General features: G+C 39.6%; 1 long non-coding RNA gene across 2 annotated transcripts in view; it reads left to right on the top strand.

The window, feature by feature from the left end:
• The window catches only part of LOC133065904 (uncharacterized), a 53,104-nt gene extending 51,057 nt beyond the window's left edge, over nt 1-2,047 (top strand). For both annotated transcript variants that reach the window (XR_009695027.1, XR_009695026.1), the window contains exon 3: nt 737-2,047. This is a non-coding gene — a long non-coding RNA (uncharacterized LOC133065904). The remainder of the gene's footprint in view (nt 1-736) is intronic.
• The last annotated feature ends 16,205 nt before the right edge of the window (nt 2,048-18,252 follow it).

The raw sequence follows: 18,252 nt of genomic DNA, 5'->3' as shown, positions 1-18,252 counted from the left end.
TATGTCATGACACTTGACGTAGGGGTCAGAAGTTAGGGTTCTTCAGTAGCTTCAGGCCCAAGATCTATGGCTGTATTACCCAACTTCAGAAACTTGGATTCTCAGCTCAGCACTGTCATGTTTGACTCTACATATTTAGTAAATCACTTATATTTTCTGAAATAAGGAAGATAAATTTATTGAGTTTTGTCATATGTATTTTTTAATCCATGCTGTTACATGTCCAGTCATTTTTCATTTTTTTACCCTTTTATTATTGAGTAAAAGTCCTTTGTATAAAAGTATACATATACCTTTTTATACATACAGTATTAATTTACAAAGTATATACATAAAGTATATTACCTTTTCAATAATTTATATAAGTATAATATAAAATATAATGATTATTATTCATTATGGTTAATAAAATGAATAGAATACTTTGAACTTGGGACCTAGATCCACTACAACTAGCTTGTGATTTTAAGTAAGGCATTTGGTTCTTTTAACTTGTTTTTTTATGTCTATAACATGCAGAATGACCACATTCCTCTCTCCTAGTTTATCAGTTTGCAATAAGAATTTATACGTACTGAAGCCTCATGCAGACTAGTCTAACCACCATCCACTCCTGCTTGAATTACTGGTAAACCCCACACAATCAATGCATAGAATATCATGTATCTACAACATATAGAAATCAATGTATAGTACAGGATATACTCTTTCATGTCTGACTTCTTTGGTTCAACAGGTCTGTGAGATCAATCCACACTAGTCTGCCAACTGATCTTTCAGCTTCCACCATTCTCCAATCAGAAGCCAGGGTGAACTTTTAATTATAAATTAGAATATGTCATTCGCTTCCTTGAAACACTTCAATGGGGGCTTCCCTGGGTGGTCTAGCAGTTAAGAATCTGACTGCCAATACAGGGAACGCGGGCTCAATTCCTGATCCAGGAAGATTCCACGTGTCACGGAGCAAGTAAGCCCATGTACCGCAACTGCTGAGCCCACACAAATTAGAGCCCTCCTTCGCAACAAGAGAAGACACCACAGTGAGAAGCCTGCACGGCCCAACTATGCGGCAGTCCCCACTCACTGCAGCCAAAGAAAGCCTGTGCGTAGCGACAAAAACCTAGTGGAGCCAAAAGTAAATAAAAAAATCTTAAAAAAAAAAAAAAAAAAGCCACCTGGAGCATTCCCATTTCCTTAGAATGAAATAGAAATTTTCACCAGGGCTTACCCAGACCCACTTCCCCTTTGCCCACCCGTCTTCACTTCTTCCCACTCTCCCTCTGGTTGACATACTTTATTACCATGTTACCAACATGTTCCCTTCAGTCCCACCACCAGAGGATCTGAAGAAAGCTTCCCTTCTCTGTTGCAATTTTGTGGGGTTTTCACATTTGGATCTCGGCTTATAAGTCATCGTCTCAGAGAGGCCCTTTCTGCCTTCTCTGACCAGGCAGAGGATCATGTAGGGCACTGACAAAGGGTTCAACAGTGGTTTATTAGGTTAGTGAGAAAGGGGAGTGAGAGTGTTTTATACACTATTAAGCATAAAATGCATGTGAACATTTGTTAGTTGTTTTTTTTTAAGTAACAAATGCATGTAATAAAATGTACACTAATAAATGAGACCATGTCTTCATGGTCACTATGAGAGAAAGACTGCTCTAGACCTTGTATTCCATAAGCATACACTTAAGATGTGGAGTAAGACGGAGAACGCTGGAAATTATCTAATTGTCCAGAAATGATAACTAAAAAACTCATTAGCCGCATGTCTGAGTGTGAATGCCTGGCAAGTAGGAGGCTTCTTACAGAAGGGAGGTAGAGGCAAGTCTTGAGATCTGTACAAAGACTCGATTTACGTTTCAGGAGGTAATGTGAGGGTGAGGACAATAAAATTATTGTTGCTGATTTCTTTTTCATTTTCATTTCTATGAATCAGAATGTTACTGTATAAGCTATATAAGTGAATACGATTTAAGATATTTCATAAATAGATTCCATTTTTCTTCTCTTGAAATCAGCGACGTTCTATTCCCTGGCTATTAAACGTGCAGGCTGATCCCCAAGGCGCAGTCAGTACTCTGGGTCCGGCAAACAGCTCGTCTCCTGCTCTCCTTCACCTCCACCAGTCTCATCAAGAGAGACTTGTGTTTGTTCCCAAACTTATGTATTCATTTGTACTTATTTATAAATTAATAAAATATGGTTCCAAAAAAACCCCCACAACTGTTTCTATGAAAACTAAGATGAATCTATTGAAAAAATTCAATAAGGGGGATTTGCCTTTTTTTTTTGTTGTTGTTGACATGGGTGTAGGTAACACCGTTATAGAATATTTGGATAGGGTTGTAAAAATCTATAGACATATTCTGCATTAAAATAGCTGTAGGTGTCTTCTTATTTTTCCATAACTTAAGGAAATAAAAACTCAAATATTTGCCTTTAGGCAACTTATTTCTATGCAAAAAAAAAAAAAAAAATGGATCTACATCAAAGGATTGGCAAAGTAATGTCTCTGCTTTTTAATAATAATAATATGCTATCTAGGTTGGTCATAGCTTTTCTTTCAAGGAGCAAGCGTCTTTTAATTTTATGGCTGCTGTCACCATCTGCAGTGATTTTGGAGCCCCCCAAAATAAAGTCTTTCACTGTCTCCATTGTTTCCCCGTCTATTTGCCATGAAGTGATGGGACTGGATGCCATGATCTTAGTTTTCTGAATGTTGAGTTTTAAGCCAACTTTTTGACTCTCCTCTTTCACTTTCATCAAGAGGCTCTTTAGTTCTTCTCCTTCTGCCATAAGGGTGGTGTTATCTGCATATCTGAGGTTATTGATATTTCTCCCAGCAATCTTGATCCCAGCTTGTGCTTCATCCAGCCTGGCATTTTGCATGATATATTCTGCATATAAGTTAAATAAACAAGGTGACAATATACAACCTTGACATACTCCTTTCCCTATTTGGAACCAGTCTGTTGTTCCATGTCCAACTCTAACTGTTGCCTCTTGACCTGCATACAGATTTCTCAGAAGGCAGATCAGGTGGTCTGGTATTTCCATCTCTTTCAGAATTTTCCACAGTTTGTTGTGATCCACACAGTCAAAGGCTTTGGCATAGTCAATAAAACAGTTCAGTTTAATTGCTCAGTCATGTCCGACTCTTTGCAACCCCATGGACTGCAGCATGCCAGGCCTCCCTGTAAAGCAGATGCTTTTCTGGAACTCTCTTGCTTTTTCAATGATCCAAAGGATCAATATCTGTTGGATCCTTGGACTATAAGGAGATCCCACCAGTCAATCCTAAAGGAAATCAGTCATGAATATGCATTGGAAGGACTGATGCTGAAGCTGAAGCTCTAATAATTTGGCCAACTGATATGAAGAACTGACTCATTGGAAAAGACCTTGGTGCTGGGCAAGATTGAAGGCAGGAGGAGAAGGAGACTATAGAGAATGAGATGGTTGGATGGCATCAATGACTCGATGGACACGAGTTTGAGCAAGCTTTGGGAGTTGGTGATGGACAGGGAAACCTGGCAAGCTGCAGTCCATGGGGTCTCAAAGAGTCGGACATGACTGAGCCACTGAACTGAACTGAACATCAAAAGATTAGCGAAGTACAACTCTTCTGATCAGTGAACCAACTGAAGGTTCTGACTCAGGGAGAAAAACATGCTTCCACTGAGCTGAATATTGTCTTTTTTCCTTCTTTTGGGGGCTTATAATCAGTCATCAGAATGGAGAAACTGAGACTGCCACTCAATTTAGTAACTGACCACTGCTACATTCGGTGATAATTTCTCAACCTTCTGCATATGTGAACTTAAGCTTTTGAAACCGTTAATTCCCTCTTCCTCCCTGAAATAGTTTCTTCATTTTTATCCCCAGGAATCACTCTTTTTGTCTTTTTGTTCACTCCTTAACCAGATGACATCTCCTCATCAATTTTGTTTTTTGTCCCTCCTCATCTTCTCTATCCCAAGGGCTCAATTTTTAGGCCTCATCTCTTATGCCTCTAGACTAACCCCCTTGGTGATCTTGTTTGATGTCATAATTTAAAGTTTATGTACACTGTCTCCCACATTTGCATCTCCAGCCTAAACTTCTCACCTGAACTCTTGATTTATATAGCCGTTGCCTACTCTCCATCTCCATGTGAGTGTTTAATAGGTATTTCAAACTTAGCATATTAAAAACCTCATTTCTCATCTTCCTTCACCCCAAACTGCTTCCCCACTGTCTTCTTCATCTTGATAAATAACAGCTCCATTCTTTTAGCTGCTCTGTCCAAAAAACTTGAAGTAATCTTTAATTTCTGTCCTTCACAGTGTACAGTTGTACTATCAATAATCTGTTTAGCTCTACCTTCAAAAACCATCTCAGATCCAACCTCCTCTTACTTCTCATTCAGTTCACCATCATCTTGGATCTATAGCCTGCTAGACTCTTCTGTCCATGGGATTTCCAGACAAGAATACTAGAGTGGGTAGCCATCTCCAGGGGATCTTCCTGACTCAAGGAAAGAATTTGTGTCTCCCATATTACAGATGGATTCTTTACCATCTGAGGCACTAGGGAAGGCCCTATCATGAACCTACATTTATGCAGCAAAGTTTTCTATCTCCCTTCTTCTACTGTTGGTCTCCTCCATTCTAGTCTCAACACAGCAGCTGGAGTAATAATAAAAAGAGAAATAATAAAATATCTTCTTTCTAGGATTGTTGTGAAACCTAAAGACAAGGGATTTAGAAGAGTGTATGTGGAGAGCAAGCAATTATCTTCTCTAATGTTTTGTTATTATAGGACATACCAACACCAGTTTTTCCATGCCTCCCATGATTCTTTAACAAAATTCTTCCCTGCATTCATAAATATGTTCATGTCTCCAAGAATATTTCCTTGAACCACATTACTCTTTAACCTTCTGGTCCAACTCTGATCTCCCTTTAGCAAGCAAGCTTATTTCAAAACTAATACACTTTGCTAGCAAAGCTTCCTTATCTTGCATATACTTGCATCAAAGAGTATACTCTTTGATGCAAGTATATGAAAGAGATGTATCTTTGCATATATGTATTTATGCATACAAGAGATGCATCCTCTTGTATGAGCTGTCGTTCACTAAGTCACTGATGCTACAATAAACAAATCTACTCCAATGTTCTCTACTTTCTAAAGTGTAGACTATAACTTTCTTTAGAGTCTCTTCCAGTGATTTCCTTTCTGTGACTCCCTCCAGGGTATTCCCTTACTGTTGGGCAACTCATTTAATCTTTATACCTTCAAATGTTAAATGTTAGTGTTTGTGAGAACTATGATTTCAAAGCTCGGCCTTCCTCTTTATGCTCATGTTGAATCACATCAGTCAAGCTGGTGGTCTCTGCTGTGTTAAGTCACTTCAGTCTGCATCTTCTTTTCACTTAAGGCTCAGACTAAGAACAGTCTTCACGGAGTTACCATTGGCTACCTCTGTGCATTCATCATTTTTTCTCCTTTGCTCCCATTGCTCTCTGCATATCTGTATCACTGTACCAGCATCATTGTTTAAGTTCATTCAATTCTGATGTTTTTTCTGCCTCCCTAACAAGACCATTAGCTTCCTGAAGATAGAGAGATGGTCTTGTCTTATTCATCCCAGTATGTGTCATTCTGTGTGTATGGCATTAATGATCCCCAGTCTTCAATGAGTGTTCCAATTTCAATATTATGTAACTGAATGATTGACTAAACTGTCAACCATTTATCCTGATGTCACAAGATAAATACAATTTCAAAAATCTTAACTTACTTATTTCTAGGAAGTTCCAACTGGACATAGCATATTACTAGGAACACATCCATGGATATTATAAAGGTTCATTCTTTATGAATGAAAGTATGCCTACGTTGGTGAGAAAGACTATGGGGATGAGGAAAGAAACTGATACATATTCATTACCTAGTATGGCCTCTTTTACACAATTTTATTTAATTTTTCCAATAATCTTTAAGTGCAGACATTGCATTTTTCATTTAGTTGAGATGATAATGAGGCTCAGGGAGCTTAACCACCTCACATAAGATTATATAGTGTTTGTATTTGTAAACAAGGTTAGGTTGAGTTCTGTTGCACCGTGACTCAGATGGTAAAGCATCTGCCTGAAATTCAAGAGACTCAGGTTTGGTCCCTGAATTGGGAAGATACCCTGGAGAAGGGAATGGCTACCCAGACCAATATTCTTGCCTGGAGAATTCCATGGACAGAGGAACCTGGCAGGCTGCAGTCCATGGGGTCACAAAGAGTCAGACAAGACTGAGGGACTAACACTTTCACTTCAACACTAAGTTCTGCTGCAGTAAAGAGCAATTCCCAGAATATTAATGTCCTAAAACACTTCTTCCTCACTCATTCTATACGTCCCCTCTGGGTTAGCAAGGGTTTTCCGCTCAGCATAGCCACTCTGGGATCTAGACTGACCAGCCCCTTCTCAAACATTGTCAGACACTACTCTTCACATTTCGTTGGCTCAAGCTCCCCCTGGCTACATCCACCTCCAAAAGGTCAGAGAAATACAATCCTAGTATTTTTCCCAGAATGAAGAAATCAAGAACTATTTTCCAGACAACACTAATGACCACCCCAGTTTCGAAATTAAAAATTAAAACCACATCTGATTAAATTGTAAGTTTTTCCCCATTTCTACCGCACCAACCATTTCATTTCTTTCTTTATTTGGAAATGCATTGAACTGAATTTTAAAATGAAACCTGATATACAGTCTTTGAGGATAGTAAGGTATATGGTCTCTATAATAGTAATTCTCAAAGTGTCAGTGTCCATCAGGATCACCTGTAAATTCTAGGATTCCGCATACAAAATGAGAATCTCTTAGGGAGAGGAGCATGCGCTTGTATTTGGGACAAGGTCCCAGGGTGTGTGGGTTGCTGGTCGGGGGCCACATGGGGAAGAACAGTCCTCTAGGTCTAAGCTTTTTATCTTCCACCAACTTACTTTAGATTGTCTCACTTATTACACACACTTTCCTTCATCTTCAGTGCAAAGTGTAACACAAACATGCTTCTTATGAACACATGATCTTCTCAAAGTCTCTTCTAAAACAGAGTCCCTTTTTCTCCTAAATTTCTTTGGGCACTGGAGAGGACAGAGCCTATTGAATAATGCATTTCATCACTAGACAACTTGAAAGGGGTTCTGCTTAATGCAGTAGAAATTTTCAGATGATTCATTCTGAAGCCACTGATCAAAAGTACAGCTAATGGGAACAGGTGAGCTCCGATGATTGATATCTTTCAAGGGACAAGGAGCAAAATCCCTATCACTAGCAAAGAGGCTGAATACTGAAATCAAGTGTCAGACAGGCAGAGAAACCATTTAGGCTTTAAAATAAATTTAGTCATAGTCCCCTATAAGCCTCAGACTAGATGTTACCATTTCCAAATGGATTCTACAACATTGGCATCATGTTTCTGAGTCTGAGCTGGTAGAGCCTCCTGGTGTTGGTGAATGAGGCAGGCAAGGAATGAAACTGACAGGGCCAGCAAAACATCAAAAATTCCTCAGAAACACAGTGAAGGGGAAGAAAGTCAGCCCTCATCAGACAGAAAGAAGGCGATTCTCACAGAACTCCTGCATGGATGTACCTCAGAGGGAGTGCTTCGTTTCACTTGGCTTCCGTGCCAATCAAAATGCCCCCATTGGCAGTGGATAAAATCAAATAAAGAAGGCAGAAATAAATGCCAAAACAAATTCATGCACAGAATGACCTTCCAAATGCTGCATGGCCCTGCTAAGCTGTCCTCTACCAAAATGAATGGAAAGGGCAAAGAAAAAAAAAATCTATAATTTATCTTCAACTAGAAAAATCTTTAAAATGAGCTGAGGCACTAAAATATTTGCCCATCCCTTCTTTCTGATGATGACCTAACATTCAATGAATGTCTCATAATGTGTCAGGTGTTTTATATGCATTTTCTCTTAGTATTTCATAATAGCAGTGTGAGATAGATGTCATTGTCTCCAGTTCATGTTTGAGGAAATAAAGGTTGAATAAATGATTCAAGGTCACATTGGAAAGAAGTGAGTCTGAGATACTTATTTTACTCTAAAATCCATTACATGTTTTACCCCACACAACTCTTCAAAGTTGTATTAGGATAAGAAAACTCCATCTGATGCTTCTAAAATATCAATGTCTTCTCTGTCCTTTGTTTGGTGTCAAGAAATGTGATTCATCCACAATAGTTGGCTGGATTTAAAGTAGCTGAAGATAAATGTTGTAAAAGCATACAAATGCATTTTTCACATCTTTAGTTTAATTGAGGTACAAGAACTTTGGTCCACAAGACTAGACTCTGATCTTCAGAGGTTATTCACGAGATTTTAGGCTTCATCTCACTCTGCTTGAGTGCTTACTAGCAAGGACAGTACAGTTGAGCTCCCAGAACCACCTGCTAAGACATACAAGGATCTTAAAATAATCCAGTAGATAAAGCCATAAAGAATCCAAGGGCAACTACAGAAAGCAAAACCTCGCATCACCAGACCTATTGCATCATGTCAGCCTTGGAGAAAGAAGGCCATGTTTCTCTCATTATCCCAACATAAGACCTTGGCAGAAATTCACTCTGAGAGAAGGGACTGGGTACCGTTACTTCGCCCCATAGGTTCAGATGGGACTAATCACTGTAGTACCTGCCATGGTAATACTGGAACTGACACAGCCCAGAAGGACTCTCTCCGCAAGACACTTTCTCACCCACATGGTGCTATTTGATAAGAAAAGGTATCCATCCCCTTCCTCCAATCCCCTAAGCAAGAATAAAACAGAGCAAGAAGTTTGAAGAAGGAGGTAAATCTGGAGACTCTAGTAGTGATAGGTTATTAGATAAAAAAATGAAAAGCACACAGGTTCAGAGATCAGACAGATCTGGGTTGTAATCCAAACTCTGCTGCTATCTAGAGTGGTGGTCTTGGGACAAGTTACTTACCGAGAACCCACTTCACAGGGTTCTTGTGTAAAACAAACTACATAATATTTCCAAAGGGAAGAGATAAACACGCACTGCTCTATTTAAAGTAGATAACCAACAAGGACCTACTGTAAAGCACAGGAAACTCTGCTCAATATTCTGCAATAACCCAAATGGGAAAAGAATTTGAAAAAGAATAGATACATGTATATGTATAATGGAATCACATTGCCGTTCACCTGAAACAAACACAATATTGTTATTCAATGATACTCCAATAAAAAATGAAAATAAAAAAGAGTAAATACGCATTACCAAAAAAGGGAAGCAATATACTGGAATATTCAGGAATACTCTGTCTGGAAGAAAAGATACCTGAAGACTATCTCTACAATTTGATATCCTTGTGATGCTGTTAAGCAATTAAGATTACTTTCTTTCATCTTGTAAAATAGAGCTGGTAAATATACAGCTTGTGTTAGCGGTACACGGAGAAACATCAATGGCACTAAAGACAAAGCTCCAGTGAAAGAGAAACTCAGGTTACACACTATGTAAGACCAAATCCAAACAAAACACACAGATCAGTACAATAAAAGTTCTCTGTGAAATGGAGGGATGGGAATGGAGTGTGGAATAAAAAGGGATAAATAAATCTGTTAAAGGGGGCCTGTAGAGATAAATAATAAAAGAATGCATCCACCAGGGAGTATGATTAACTCCACCCTCTGAATCAGAGGTCTTCACAAACCAACAATAAATTCAGAGGTAATAACGAAGCATATTTCCCGGGGTTGTTTGAAGGTTAATTGTAAAAAAGCTTGGGGAAAGTTTAGCAGATTATCTACAATATGCCCAAGGATAGTGATGACTTTGTTGGATCCTTAATATGTAGCAATCCTTCCTTTTTTCCCATTATGAAGCTTGGACTATCTTTTTTATCTATCTATCCATCTATCTATTTTATAAATGGGTGTGTGTGTTAGTCACTCAGTCGTGTCTGACTCTTTACGATCCCGTGGACTGTAGCCCACCAGGCTCCTCTGTCCATGGAATTCTCCAGGCAAGAAGACTGGAGTGGATTGCCAATTCCTTCTCCAGGGGACCTTCCCGACGCAGGGATCGAACACTGGTCTCCTGCATTTCAGGCAGATGCCTTGCCATCTGAGCTACTAGGGGATTTATTTATTTCATAAATAGATAAAATTAAATATATATCTACATACAGTTGATTTACAATATTAGTTTCAGGTGTACAACCTAGTGATTCAATATTTTTTTATATACTTCAATTAAGTTTATTACAAAATAATGGCAATGTTTCCCTGTGCTGGACAATACATCCTTGTTGTTCCCAGTTTCTTTTTTTGAGGTTACTGCCAAGGATGTCTGCCAAATGCAGTTTTTCATCTTTTTTCACAATTTTCACAATTTTTCACAACTTTTTCCAAAAGTGGGAAGCCACCTCCCCAAAGTCACTATTCCTTTTTGCAAAGGACACAAGCAAATAACCCTCTGGTGTAACACAGAAGACTAGACTTTGGCCTGTATAATCATGAGGATGATATCAGCTAAAAGGGAATTATGTTAACTTGATCATTTCTCATCTTTGAAATTCAACATGACTTGGCCTGGTTACATTTACTTATGCCTCAGACGATTAAGGGGGCACAGTGGTCTTGTCCCATCTAATCCTTTATTAAGCTAAAATTAAAAATAATTTCTGAATTCCATTATTAATATCCTCTCTCTGTGAAAAGGATCTCCCTCAGCAGACCCTATTGACATTCCGTCTAGACACTGCTGGGGGAAATCACTTCATGAATATCAATAAATGTGTTGCATAGAGATGGGAGGATATTAAATTATTTCTGAGCCTTTGACAGTTGACAAAATGTTAGTATAATAATTACAAGTGCAGGCTGTTTAAATGCTAGGTAGGTGCTCCTTGGTGCAACAGTGAGCACTGGTCATACAAGCACAGCATCTTTGTTGGAAGGTAGCTTAGGGAAGAAACTTAACCTTGCTTTCAGCTCATTATGGCCTTATACCTTCTGCAAATCCTACACACACACACACACACACACCAGAAAAGGGCTTCCTTTCAAAATACCATTGACAGATCGATTACACTTTTGATTTAGGAAACAAAAATTAAAAATATTTTATATCATTTCTTGCCATCATTTTCTTTGTCCTCCAATGGCAGATGAATTTAAAAGCTAATGGATTAATTAGAGGGCAAAAGAGGTCTCAATGATCACTGTTTCCCCCTCCATTCCCACCATCCAGCTATCCTAACCCTTATCCGATGTCTGCCCCTGATCTGATATTCTTATTCAGTTCTTCAGGGTAGAAACTTGGGCTTTGAAATTTCCCAAAAGTTCCCAAAAATATCATATGTTAATGCATATATATGGAATCTGGGAAAATGGTACTGATGAACCTATTTGCAGGGCAGGAATAGGGACACAGATGTAGAGAACAGTTTTGTGGACACTGAGAAGGAGTCAGTTCAGCATCAGTCCTTCCAATGAATATTCAGGACTGAGCTCCTTTAGGATGGACTGGTTGGATCTCCTTGCAGTCCAAAGGATTCTCAAGAGCCTTTTCCAACACCACAGTTCAAAAGCATCAATTCTTTGGCACTCAGCCTTCTTTATAGTCCAACTTTCACATCCATACATGACTACTGGAAAAACCATAGCTTTGACTAGATGGACCTTTGTTGGTAAAGTAATGTCTCTGCGTTTTAATATGCTGTCTAGGTTGGTCATAACTTTTCTTCCAAGGAGCAAGCATCTTTTAATTTCATGGCTGCTGTCACCATCTGCAGTGATATTGGAGCCTCCACAAATAAATTAAGCCTGTCACTGTTTCCATTGCTTCCCCATCTATTTGCCACGAAGTATTGGGACCAGATGCCATGATCTTAGTTTTCTGAATGTTGAGTTTTAAGCCAACTTTTTCGTTCTCCTCTTTTAGTTTCATTAAGAGGCTCTTTAGTTCTTCTTCACTTTCTGCCATAAGGGTGATGTCATCTGTGTATCTGAGGTTATTAATATTTCTCCCAACAATCTTGATTCCAGCTTGTGCTTCATCCAACCTGGCATTTCACGTGATGTACTCTGCATATAAGTTAAATAAGCAGGGTGACAATATATGACCTTGACGTATTCCTTTCCCAATTTGGAACCAGTCTGTTGTTCCATGTCCAGTTCTAACTGTTGCCTCTTGACCTGCATACAGATTTCTCAGGAGGCAGGTCAGGTGGTCTGGTATGCCCTTCTCTTGAAGAATATTCCATAGTTTGTTGTGATCCACACAGTCAAGGCTTTGGAGTAGTCAAGGAGAGGGAAGGAGAGGGTGGGACAAATAAAGACAGTAGCAGTGACATATACACACTACCATTTCTAAAATAGATAGGTAGAGGGAAGTTGCTATATAACATAGGGAGGCCAGTCTGGCACTCTCTAAAGACCTAAAGAGGTGGGATGGGGGTGGGGGTGGGGTGAGAAGAAGGATCAAGAGGGAGGTGATGTATGTACACTTATGGCTGATTCGTGTTGTTGTAGAGCAGAAACCAACACAACATCAAAAGCAATTATCCTCCAATTAAAATTTTTAAAAAGTTCCCCAGTTCTTTCTAGTGTATTATCAAGGCTGAAACCAAAGAACAATGGTTCCCAAATTTTAGTTTACCTGGGGTTCTCACACACAAAAAAACAGTTTCTTAGGATCCATCCCTGGAAATCTTGGGTAGGTCTCAGGAGTCTGCATTTTTAACAGATGCCCAGAGATTTTGATTCAGGTAGTCCGAGAAACACATATTGAGAAAACTAGGCTGGTCATATTTTTCACTTTCAGCTTAAACAGTCCCATCACTCCAGCTGTTGAAGGAATGCGGATCAAAGGGCAGGACTGCACTCTGTGGCCTGCAAACAAGATATGTTTGGTGCAGACAGCCAAGTACATTTTGCTGATAACAAAAGAATATGGGGAAAGAGATGTAATATTTACCAAGCACTTGGTATGCTCCAGGCATTTTACAAATGCTCTCTAATTTAAATCTCAAAGCATACAGGTAGAAAGAAGTTACATATTCTTCCCAGACCTCTTACTGAGAAGAAGACACCTGGGGTTCATCTGATGTTCTAGCTGCAAATTTCCTGCAGACGAAGGGCAATGGGCCAGGGGTTGGGATGTCTACATACCAGTCTCCGATGCCGACACTCCCTCCTTCCTGTTGGTTATGAGACAATCACTCAGACTCTCTGTTACTATCCCAACATCTGTCCAGGTAGGACATGGGGTGGGGTTGGGCTGGGGGCTGCTACTTGCCTCTGCCTGCTTCAGAAAGATCACATGAAGGTGAAGAAGCATGAATCGTGACCCATGAAAGCATTTGAGGCTTACTGGAAGAAAACTAGTCTGTAGACAATAAGATTTTGTGTATCAAAGGGAAAATGCTAACATAGTTGGACACCATTTTTCAATTTCTTAATCTGACTATTCATTTATCAGACATTATATTGTAAGTGTCTTATATCGTAAATATCGTAAATGTGGTTTCCCTGAAAGCTCAGGGAAGTTGGTAAAGAATCCGTCTGCAATGCGTATAACCCTGGTTCGATTCCTGGGTTGGGAAGATCCCCTGGTGAAGGGATAGGCTACCCTCTCCAGTGTTCTTGGGCTTCCCTTGTGGCTCAGCTGGTAAAGAACCCGCCTGCAATGCAGGAGACCTGGATTTGATCCCTGGGTTGGGAAGATCCCCTGGAGAAAGGAAAGGCTACCCACTCCAGTATTCTGGGCTGGAGAATTCCATGGACTAGTCCATGGGGTCAATAAGAGTCGGACACATCTGAGCAACTTTCACTTTCACTTCACATATTGCTTTCAGAACCATGAAAATTGAGAAGGTTACAGGTTCTCTGCAGACAATATTTTCAGTTTGGTGGGAAGAGCAGGAGGTGAAGTGGCTGAGAGACGGTGAGAAATAAAGGAAGTAGAGCAGAGAGACAGGGAGCAGGGAGAAGAGAAGGAAGAATGTAGGTGGGAGAAAGTTGGACAGAAATAGAACACATTTGTTTGTATAAATGTTTTAACATTTACAAAATGCTTATTTATCCATTGCATTACTTAATTCCATTCCTCTCAGACTTTCACATGCCAAAGAATAGTGTTTAAATATATTTGTTGCCTCCACCTCCAGAAATTCTGATTCAATGGTCTGGGCTGAGACTGGGGGTCATGAGATAGATGGTGGCCCACGGACAGATCATGCTTCAAGTGGCAGTGATTCAATCATCAGTCCAACTTTATGCGGCAGGCAAGGCTGGCATTGGGTGCCCCATTTATCATTCTCATTTTTTTAAAAGAGAGGAAACTGAAGTTCGGAGAAATTACAGAGCTGGTTTAAAGTCCCAAAGCTACCAGGACTTTCTGATGCTAAGCTGTGGGTTTTTCTCAGTGTGGGTGATTTAAGCTTGATATTCTTCAAGGTAGTGCTTGGGGAAATCAGAATAATGGTCATTGCCTTCAAAGCAGAGGGAGTTGCCATGGATACAAACATTGTCTTAATGTCTTGCAAAGAATTTCCTTTAACCATAAATTCTATAAGAAATAGTCCCAGCAAGATAATAATCTATTCTGCTTCTTAAAGAATCAACATTCCCACAGCAGAAGAAGTAGATAACAGTTCTCTTTGTGAATATTGGCAAGATTTATAACCTCCTCATAGGTAAGTTTTAACCACCTTTTGGGATTGTTATAAGGACTGAATGAGGATCAAGTTGACCTACCTGGGCTACCCAGATGGCACCAGTAGTAAAGAATCCAGCTGCCAAAGCAGGAGACAGAGGAGATGCGGGATTGATCCCTGGGTTGGGAGGATCCCCTGGAGGAGGGCATAGCAACCCAGTCCAGTATTCTTGCCTGGGGAACCCCATGGACAGAGAAGCCTGGTAGGTTACAGTTCATGGGTTCGAAGAGTCAGACACGACTGAGAGACTGACTACAACACACAACCTGACCTAAAGTATTTTTGGCAGTTCCTGACACATAGTAGGTGTTCTGTGAGTGCTAGTTTCCATTTTTCCCTTTCCATTATTAATCATTGAACCACTAATAAAATCGTGAGAACTTACATGATGGGATGTGAACCATTAATTTACATTAATTTGTTTAAGTCTCATCATAATCCCAGGGAGCTGGTTCTGTTAGCATCCCCACTTCATGAACAAGGAAACTGAGGCTCATAGTGCTGAAGGTCTTCAATTCTCACAGGAACTAGAAGCGGAGCTAGGAGTTGATCCCAGGCAGCCTGCTTCCTGAGCCTGCTCTCCTAAGCATGTTGTAAAGTTGCTTTCCCAGCTTGTCAATCAAGAGATCTCAATTAGTTAAAATGGTGAAAGTGAAGGGACAAGACAAAAAGAATACTCTCAGAACTTGACTGCCAAGCCTGAATTTTTCACAAGCACCAGGGCATGGTTGATAAGACAATGGCCACTGAATGTTGCTTATGCTACAGAAATGGTGCTTTGTCTATTTTTCCGGGACAGGACAGAAGAAAATGACTTTCCCTTTACTCCTATTCTCACTTCTTTTGGTCCTGAGTCTTTCTGGCAAGAATTCACTATTTTATCCCTATTCTGCTATTTGATCCCTGCAATTGCTTGTTACCTTGCTTGTCAGCTCTTGTGTTGACAAATGGACCTCTCTGCCATTTACTTATTCATCCTGATAGTTCTTGGATGCAATTAGTTCTTTCATCCTTTCTGTGTGCAGGCCCTGTGAACTTCTGGAGGTGCGAGGCACTGTGTGCCTGTTCTAATGGTGCTTTTTATCTGGTGAGGGAGGTAAAGAGACCTACAAAAGAAATAATTGCATTTCTGACTATAGAATTCCAAATTTATGTGAGTCCTGAGTGACAGAAACATGGTCTTGTAAGAGAGTAGAGGGAAAGAAGTGGACTTGGGTTGTCCATATAGGGGACAAGGTCTGCAGCAGATGTCAAAGAAGGAATCTATGTGTAAATGGTCTTTGAGTTGAGATTTAAGGGGTGAATAAAAGTCCGCTAGGCTAAGAAAGGTGGGAAGAGGGATAGGAAGGGGTGTGACATCTCTGTGGTGAGAGGAGCAGGGCAAGTTCAAAGAACTGCAAGAACGTGAACCCTCAGAACAGAACACTGCCAGACCCTAGAGATGTCCGACTCAAGAGAAGAGAAAAATCAGCCTCAGAATAGATATCTGTGTGCTGTCGGAAGAACATGAAGTCACTCGTTGATGGAACAAATGTGAATTGAATTTCTATTATGAGCCAGTGTCCGTTAAAGATATAGGAGGTACGACAAAGATGAATAAAACATGTTTCTTGTTTAGTGGTTAAAAGTCATTGCAAATTCCTTTAGGATAAGGCCATGTTTTACTCAGCATTATATCCTGTATGTAGCAAGTATTCAGTGAATATTCATTAAATAAAAGCAATTTTAGGTCAGTAATTTTTTTTTATTATTGATCAAATAAACATCAATGCATTAATATTACCATAAATTTTAGACATGTATATATACATTTATATGTATATATGTGTGTTTGCATATGTATGTATACACATACACACACAAACACACACCAAAGGCTTCCTTCAGAGTTAATAAAGTACAATCCTCAGGCAAGGGACTTTGGCTCCAGAATTTTTTAAGAAAGCAGAAGTGATTCCCATGTATAGTTATGGTTGAGAACCAGGTTGATATCAAGGTTAAATGAATCAGTCTAGGCTCCCACTGTAATATACAAGAATTAAAATTTAAACATATTTCAGCATCAGTATGAAGTCACATTTTTTTCTCCTCCCTAAACCTGAAGAATGCCACTAAAGAATGCCTATAAAAATAATGAGCTCGCTATCTCAAATGGAGATTGGGGAATGTGACATCCTTAGGAAGGTATATCAGAACAGTTTGAACTCTGTGCCCCTGACTCCCATAACAAATCTGTTAAGACCCCTCAAAGGGACATATGCTCTGGTTAAGAATTATTCTTGTGGGGAAATTTACTTGATTGATCATTTGCTTCTGCAAATGATAACATTAATCTGGTAACATTAATGAAAGCAAAATTCATGCCAAAGGAACAAAACGATGAGCTTTGACAATACATGATAGCTGAAACTTAGTGAGCCTGCTTTTTGGTGATGACCTTAGCCTCCACTTGGTCATTAGCCAGGGCAGGTGAATGTTTATATGTAGTTTAATTAGTTAATGATAGTTAAGTGCCTCAAGAGCCCATCAACTTGGCATTAAAGGACAATTACCCATCATCACTGAATTCCCAGGCTATTTGATGAAGCTGAATCATAGATCTGTCCCTGAGTGAGGGAAATTCGTCAAAGGCAGAGAGAGTGTTTTGCTAAATCCCTGAAGCTCTTACAAACACAGAGAATGGTCTAACCAACCACTGAAGCTTTCAAAGCCAATGGAAAGGAATCTTCACAATAGAGAAGAATGAAGTGAAAAACAAGCAGGAACTCTTTCTTAACCCAATCTCACCTTAGCCGTGTAAGCTGTAATAACCTGGACTGGATCCACCAGAGATTGGCTCCAGTTGTTTTACAGGAAATCTTTCTTTTTGAAAGTGAGATGCTAAGCTCTTCACTGCCTCCAGCAGAACATGTTAGTGCCTTGATTCCAGGGGTGTGGATCACATAAATCTGAAGTATCTCTGGTTTCGGTGGGAATAATGAAACCTTTCTCGGCTGACACATCTAGGAATTAAAGAAGTGTAATAGCTTTGAACCATTGTCAAAAGCCGCGTGGAACCTCATTGCTGGAAAGGGTGTTTCATTTTTTTTTGTGATTTAGCTTGGAAGTATCTCCTTCTTAAATACTTTCCTTCTTTCCTCCACCTACTTTATCTCTACTCCTTTTTTAGCTCTGCGCCCCAAAAGTTTATAATACAGGAGTTCAGAGACAGAAAGTAATTTGGGGAATCTGACGATCATTACATTGTGCTGGCAAGACACACAATTTCAATTGATTTGAGAAGATTGCTATGTCTACACATATATAAACACATCTCATTTTCTGGGGGTCTTTTTGTTTGTTTTCACAACAGGCATTTGCATGTTTGAGAAAGAAATCTTGTAATTACAGGTGACTGAAGATTTTTCTTCTAATTGGTATACTGAGTCTCCTGTTGGGTAAAAGTATATTGTTGAAGGAATGTACTGACTTTACAAGCCCAGCTGAGTCAATTTCCAACTTATCATGATGGTGTTACTGAA

This window comes from Dama dama, chromosome 12, assembly GCF_033118175.1.
Source record: "Dama dama isolate Ldn47 chromosome 12, ASM3311817v1, whole genome shotgun sequence".
NCBI classification, from domain to species: domain Eukaryota; kingdom Metazoa; phylum Chordata; class Mammalia; order Artiodactyla; family Cervidae; genus Dama; species Dama dama.
Note: the sequence above shows the minus strand (reverse complement) of the source record. Positions and strands in the feature narration are given on the sequence as shown.